General features: G+C 35.8%; 1 pseudogene; it reads right to left on the bottom strand.

The window, feature by feature from the left end:
- Positions 1 to 456: 456 nt before the first annotated feature.
- Positions 457 to 1,387, bottom strand: LOC111144474 (annotated as a pseudogene).
- Positions 1,388 to 6,913: the final 5,526 nt, after the last annotated feature.

Raw genomic sequence — 6,913 nt, 5'->3', positions numbered from 1 at the left:
TGCCTCACTTAATAGTCAGGAAAATAATTTACTATAATACAAAATTAGAATAAAGCAATAACAAGTATAAAGTTCAGAAAGGAACAATTAGTTCTGACAAGGGTAATCCAAGGAGGCTCCGTGTAAGAAGATGAATTTGTTGATGACAGAGACAATGGGGAGAAGAGGAAAGTAAGACAGTTTGAACAAGGACATTAAAATATGAGAACCTAACTAATTTTGTATATTTAAAGATAAAATTTTTAAATGCATTTCCACAGTATTTTATGGTCTATAATATTTTTGAATACTCCAGTATATAATATATAGATTGTTTTTGTTTTATTTTACACTGTTGACCAGTTAATGTTTAATGTATTCTTTTTTTTTCTTTTTTTTTTTTTCCACTTTTGCTGAGTAAATTGTTACTGTTGTTTTTATCTGAAAAATCGTCATAGAAAATTGTGGTTTGGTTTATTACCTTCTCAGTAGCTTACTCCTGAGTTCAAGGGAGCTTGCCTTCTTCTATGCTATTTTATCTTTCTTCTGGGCAAGAGACATTTTGGCATGGTTCCACCTCTTCTTTTTAACTTCTTTCTTAGGCTTCTTTTCATAGACTGGGTTCTTCAGTATAGCAGTGTGAGCTTTCTTATACATTTCCTCCTACATATCTGGAGTTTTATTGTTCTTTATTTATTGAGAGAATTGTTTCTTGTAAGCATCCTCATCTTCTTTAATTAGGTAATAAATGTAATCAACTTTCTGACCCATGATGTGCTTTTGTATGGAATTCCTTGTTTTCTGAATCATGATCACGGAATTGTTTGGTACTGTGAGGGAGAGACAAGCCTCCATCCATAGCTCCTTTGAGAGACCCAAAAAATTTATTTCCATTAGTAGTTCTGTCAAACCCAGCATCCAAATAGCAGGTGAAGGCACCAGGTTGACAATCAGTGCTTTCCGCACGGTATTCATCTCCAGTCACTTGGACTTGGCCTTCATAATCTTGTCCATGCCAAACCTACTGAGAAGCCTGCAGGCCAGCAACAGATCAGTACAATACACTGCAGTATAATTTGTCAGGCCAACCTTCATATTACACTTTGGGAGTTCATGAGCATGAGCTGCACAAGCTATCATTTACTTCCTCTGTGGGCATAAGCAATCTGACAAATGATACATCTGTTGGTGACACGAAATATCATCCTGTATTTAGATGTATTATTCTTATTTTATAAAATATACTTATGTATTATATATATTTATTATATATAATATAAAATATACTTATCCCGAATTACCAAACATTTCCAAGCATAATAATCAGTTTACCCTCTTGTCTTCTTCTAAATTTCACCTGCTATCTCTTGAAACAAACCTTATTCTTGACAACTTTATCAAACCACATCTGCAGGAGAGAGACTGGCGTCCTCAGCTCGCCACAGACCAGCAGGCCCAGCAAGACTCTGGTGGGGGTTAGGGATGAGCAGTTAATGTTTGAAGTATTCTAATAAGAATATTCCCTTTGGGTGTAGTTGGTTAACATGTAGAGAAAAAAAACAAAAAACGAAAACAGTGGGCACCAGGGTGGCTCAGTGGGTTAAGCCTCTGCCTTCAGCTCAGGTCATGATCTCAGGGTCCTGGGATCGAGCCTTGCATCGGGCTCTCTGCTCAACAGGGAGCCTGCTTCCCTGTCTCTCTCTGCCTGCCTGTCTACCTACTTGTGATCTGTCAAATAAATAAAATCTTAAAAAAAAAAAAAAAAACAGTATTACATAGACAGTGACTAAAGCTGCTTCATCTATTCTTGTCTCTTTCTCAAATAAAGCAATATATTTTATTAGATGAACACTATTCATTTCACCAACAAAAAATCAAATATGTAAACTGGGTAGCATGAGTTTTATACCTATACGTAAACATTATATAAGAATCTAGTGAACCCAGTGCCTCAAGTTCTCAGAATGGCTCTGCATGGCTAGAATTCTGGAGCCAATCCTGTGTCTAGGAGATAGCCATGAATTTTTTGGTGCCTGACTCAAAATGAAAGACTAGCTGTATATTTCTTCTTTAATATTGTAATATTTGCCTCAAATGATCTTCTCATAGAAGAAGAACTACATTGAAGCATATAAAATAGACTGTATGACTGTTTTGTGCCTGTTGGCTAATAAATGTGAGAATGGTGGGATTCCATATTACATTTATTTTCGTTATAACATACTACATGGTAGCAAGTCTATAAAGAGTAATTACTCACCTGTCTTTAAATACAGGAGGTTACCAGTATTTACCAAAAATAATCCAATAATTATGAACAACCAAACTTAGATAAAGCAGTTTATAATGACAATTGTTAAGAAAATAAGTGGTCTGTTATTAAGTTCAGGCATCTTGTTACTGTTTAGGAAGATAATAAATCCATGACCCTTTAGCATACATAAAAAATAATTTTTAGTAGAATTTTCAAAACATTCCTAATTCAGAGTTTTTGACCGAGCCTGTTAACTTTAATTTATTCTTTAATTCATTCATTCAACTTTATTTATTGGATCCTACTTCTGTGCTACACCCTTTCTAGGGGCCAGGGATAAAATGGAGAATAAGACTGACAAGGTCCTTGCTTTCACAGTTCTTACATTGTATTGTAGCACAAGAATCTCAGTGTTCATGCATTCTAAATAAGATTTCCAACTATTCTCTTGGTTTTCCATGTGATTATTGAGAAATGAAACAAAATTTGGTTTTGCATCTATATATTTTTTTCTTTAAAAATTTAGTACATTACCAATACACATTCACCAAAGCAACTTGTTTTTTCTTGGTTAAAAAACTGGTATTCTTATCAAACAAATAGATGTATAAATTGTATATTTTCATCAAGTGCTGGGCAGTGTTTATGGAAACATAAACATGTATGTGCAATGCACTAGCCTAAGAAAAGGGAGGATTCAAAAGTAGTGAAAGAAAATTTCCTGTTCTATAGTCACTTGTACTTAAGGTGGGTTGGTGGTTCTCTTCAGGATCAGGTCCACAAGCTCATCAAGCTTTTGATCTCTTTATCAACAACATCTTAAAATTTAGCCTTTGTATGGTTACATTACCTTTCTAAGTTCATGTCACCTGGATCACAAGATCTGCAAAGATCTTCTTCCTTTCAGTAGGTTGCCTTTTCCTTTTGCTGATAGTTTCCTTTGCTGTGCAGAAGCTTTTTATTTTGTAGTCCCAGTGGTTTATTTTTTTGTTAGGTCTTCTTAGGCAAGGGAAATAATCTAGGAAAAAATGTTGCCAAGGCTTATGTCCAAGTTATTACTGCCTATGTTTTCTTCCAAGAGTTTTTTGGTTTTGTGGTTTCAGATCTCACATTTAGGTTTTTAATCCATTTTAAGTTTATTTTTGTATATAGTGTTAGAGAGTGGTCCAGTTTTATTCTTTTGCATGTAGCTTTTCCATTTTTCCAGCACGATTCATTGAAGAGACTCTCTTGCCATTGCATGTTCTTGCCTCCTTTATCATAGATTAAGTGACCATGTAACTGTGGGTTTATTTCTGGATTTTCTATTCTGTTCCATTTATTTATGTGTCTTTTTTTGTGTGTGCCACTGCCACACTGTTTTGATTACCATATCATTGTATATGTCTTGAAGTCTAGGGTTGTGATACACCTCCTGCTTTGTTCTTCCTTAAGATTGTTTTGGTTAGGGGTGCCTGGGTGGCTCAGCGGGTTAAGCCTCTGCCTTTGGCTCAGGTCATGGTCTCAGGGTCCTGAGATCAAGCCCCACATTGGGCTCTCTGCTCATCGGGGAGCCTGCTTCCCCTTCCCTCTCTGCCTGCCTCTCTGCCTACTTGTGATCTCTCACTCTCTGTCAAATAAATAAATAAAATATTTTTTTAAAAGATTGTTTTGGCTATTCACAGTCTTTTGCAGTTCCATACAAATTTTAGGATTATTTGTTCTAGGTCTATGAAGAACACAAGTGGTACTTTTGTAGGGATTGCATTGAATTTATAGATTTCTTTGCATATTATGAACATTTTAACAATATTTTCAGGATTACTTCATTTAACAACCACCTGGCTGAGTATGGAATTTTTGTCCTTGCCTGGGAGCTGTGAGAGGGGCAGAGCTCAGAACCCCTTCTCACTCTTTCACTGTGCTCACAGATTTTGCTAAATAGTTTGAATGAAAAGAGTAGTTGAGTTTCTTAATCCATCCTTGCTTAATTGCCATTGGAAGTCATGAGTTCTCCTTCATATTTTTTTCTGTTAATGTAGATACTTTCCCATACACCTCTTTTAATAGGTATTTGAACAGAAATGAGGAATAAGAAGTCCAGCCAGAGACTTTATCTTATGCTGCCATTCTGCATTCTATTTTTATTAATTTATTTTTTTATTATGTTATGTCCCCATACCATACATCATTAGTTTTTGATGTAGTGTCATTCTGCATTCTAGAATTTGTTTGATTGACGATTGACTAGTTTTGAGAGCATGATAACTTTCCTTGAAAAATTAACTTCTTCAAAAAAAATAGAATATAAGCTTTTTAAAGACAAAGTAAACTTGTCAAGACCCCAACTGAGCAGACAGCTTTCTATTCTTGAGCTTAGTGGGTTGTTTTTGTTTTGTTTTGTTTTGTTTTGAGAAAAATCCTTCATATGTTTGCTTAATTGTGATCTTTGGTTCCACTAGCATTTATTGGCAGTTTACATACAAATTACCATGATTCAAACAGCAACTTCTAGTGACTTCTCTACTGAGCTACTCCTTCTCATCCTAAACGACTCAGTTTCTTTTTTAAATTGTGTATACTGCTCTCTGTTTCTCTCTGGTTTGTGCCTATGTCTGTTTCTATCCCTATCTCTCCTTCTTTCCCCCTCTCCTCCCCACCCCCCCAACCACCAGCTTCTGAAATTTTCTCCATTCCTCCAAAGCTGCTTCCCAGGGCTCTGAGCTTATCTTTGGACAAGACAGAGAAAAGACTTGAGGCAGCTTGCCAATGTGTTGTAACCAAAGACTATTTATTCTCCACCCAGTGGAGAATCATTATCACTTAGGAAACCTCACTCCAGTGACATCTCCTCCTCCCTTCTAGTCCCCGTTTTCTCAGAGAGAATTGCCATGGCACTGTACCCTCCCTTTTCTCACCCTCACTCAGAAGTCTTATCACCATGGAATATGTTTGAATTAAAAGGTTATATGACTTAGTTTCCAATTTCAGAATTTTCCTTTAGAAATTTTTATTTTACAAATAAATTCTTTCATAGAGTTTAACTTAGCTAATATCCCAAATGAAGAAAAATAAAAGCAAAAAGTAATTTGGCATGCTGATCACTTTTCCCTGAACAACTTTAATTTTCTCATTGGTCTACTGGTTATCTTTTTTGGTATCCATTGCTGTATATTGTAAAAGATTCCTGAGTTCTAAAAGGCCTACTTGGAAAAACAATAGAAAACAAACTTAATAATGTTACATCGATCGGTTTATATGTTTGCATAAAATCCAGTTGAGAAACCCAATATGCCACTATAAAGACGGTAAGAAACACAGAACACCCATAATTATGTACAAATATGGGAGGGAGATACTTCCATCATGAATTTAGTAGAATTATTAAGTGAAGGAGTGTGTGTGTGTGATATATATATATATATATATATATATATATAGCACTAAAATTTTCTTACTATTTTCTCATAAAATTAGCTAAGTCATGTTTTAATATAACCAAACATCAACATTAAATAGTAGTATTTTGTGAAACAAATAATGGGTGGATAATGAGTGATTATCATGTTATAGTCAGTGCTTCTCAAAGTGACACCCAAGAGCTGCTTGCATGAGAATCTGGGTGCTTTTTAAAAATGCAGAGGGGCACCTGGGTGTGCAGTTGGTTAAGCTTTCAGCATTTTTATTTTGGCTCATGATTTGGCTCATCAAAAACTTTTGATTTGGTCATGATCTCATGGTTGTGGGATCGAACCCTGCATTGGTCTCTATGCTCAGTGTGGAGTCTGTCCCTCTCCCTCTACTCCTCCTCTCCCCACACTCCCCAACTCATGCATGCTTGAGCATGCACTCTCTCTCTTAAATAAATAAATAAATAAAGCAGATTCCTGAATCCTTCCCACACCTATTGAGTCAAAATCTCTGAAAGTAGGACCCTGTCATCTTCATTACATGAGCTCACTGGTTGATTTTAGGTACATTAAACTCTGAGACTTACTGAGTTAGGTATTATGAAAAAGGTAAATCAGGTAAATAAAATTTAAGTGCTATCCTCCATTTCAGAGGAAGATGTTTTTCTTTTTTTTTTTTTTTTTTAAATTAAAGATTTTACTTATTTGACAGAGAGAGAGATCACAAGTAGGCAGAGAGGTAGGCAGAGAGAGAGGGGGAAGCAGGCTCCCTGCTGAGCAGAAAGCCCAATGCAGGCCTCCATCCCAGGACCCTGAGATCATGACCTGAACAAAAGACAGAGGCTTAACCCACTATACTACCCAGGCGCCCCAGAAGATGTTTTTCTTGAGTCTTTTTAACTGCTTGACCAAGGAACAAAAATCAAACAACCTGTTGAATCTCCTACTTCAATTTCAGACAATTTCGTAGATGAAAATGGCCTTGAGCTAATAGAATGACTGTTACATAATTTTCTCTGGTTCCTTTTTATGTGTTTATCTAGTCCCAATTACCCTTAGATACATCTAGGTCCTCATAATAAAGCACATGTGATTTTCTGTCTTGCCGTGAACTCTTTAAATTCATATTTTGGATAGTTATGTGAGCAGTGCAATTAATCCAACAATACTTGTGGAACACTGAAACAATTAGGTTAATAAGGAGGGGAAAAAAAGTAAACTTGGTGAAGAGGAAAATTGGATAAACTCAGTTGACATTTGCAAATAAAACCACAGGGGAACTTAATAGACC

Source organism: Enhydra lutris, unplaced genomic scaffold (genome assembly GCF_002288905.1).
Source record: "Enhydra lutris kenyoni isolate GAN:26980312 unplaced genomic scaffold, ASM228890v2 scaffoldscaffold11, whole genome shotgun sequence".
In the NCBI taxonomy this organism is placed as follows: Eukaryota; Metazoa; Chordata; class Mammalia; order Carnivora; family Mustelidae; genus Enhydra; species Enhydra lutris.
The sequence above is the reverse complement of the archived record's forward strand: the minus strand, read 5'-3'. Positions and strand labels throughout refer to the sequence as shown.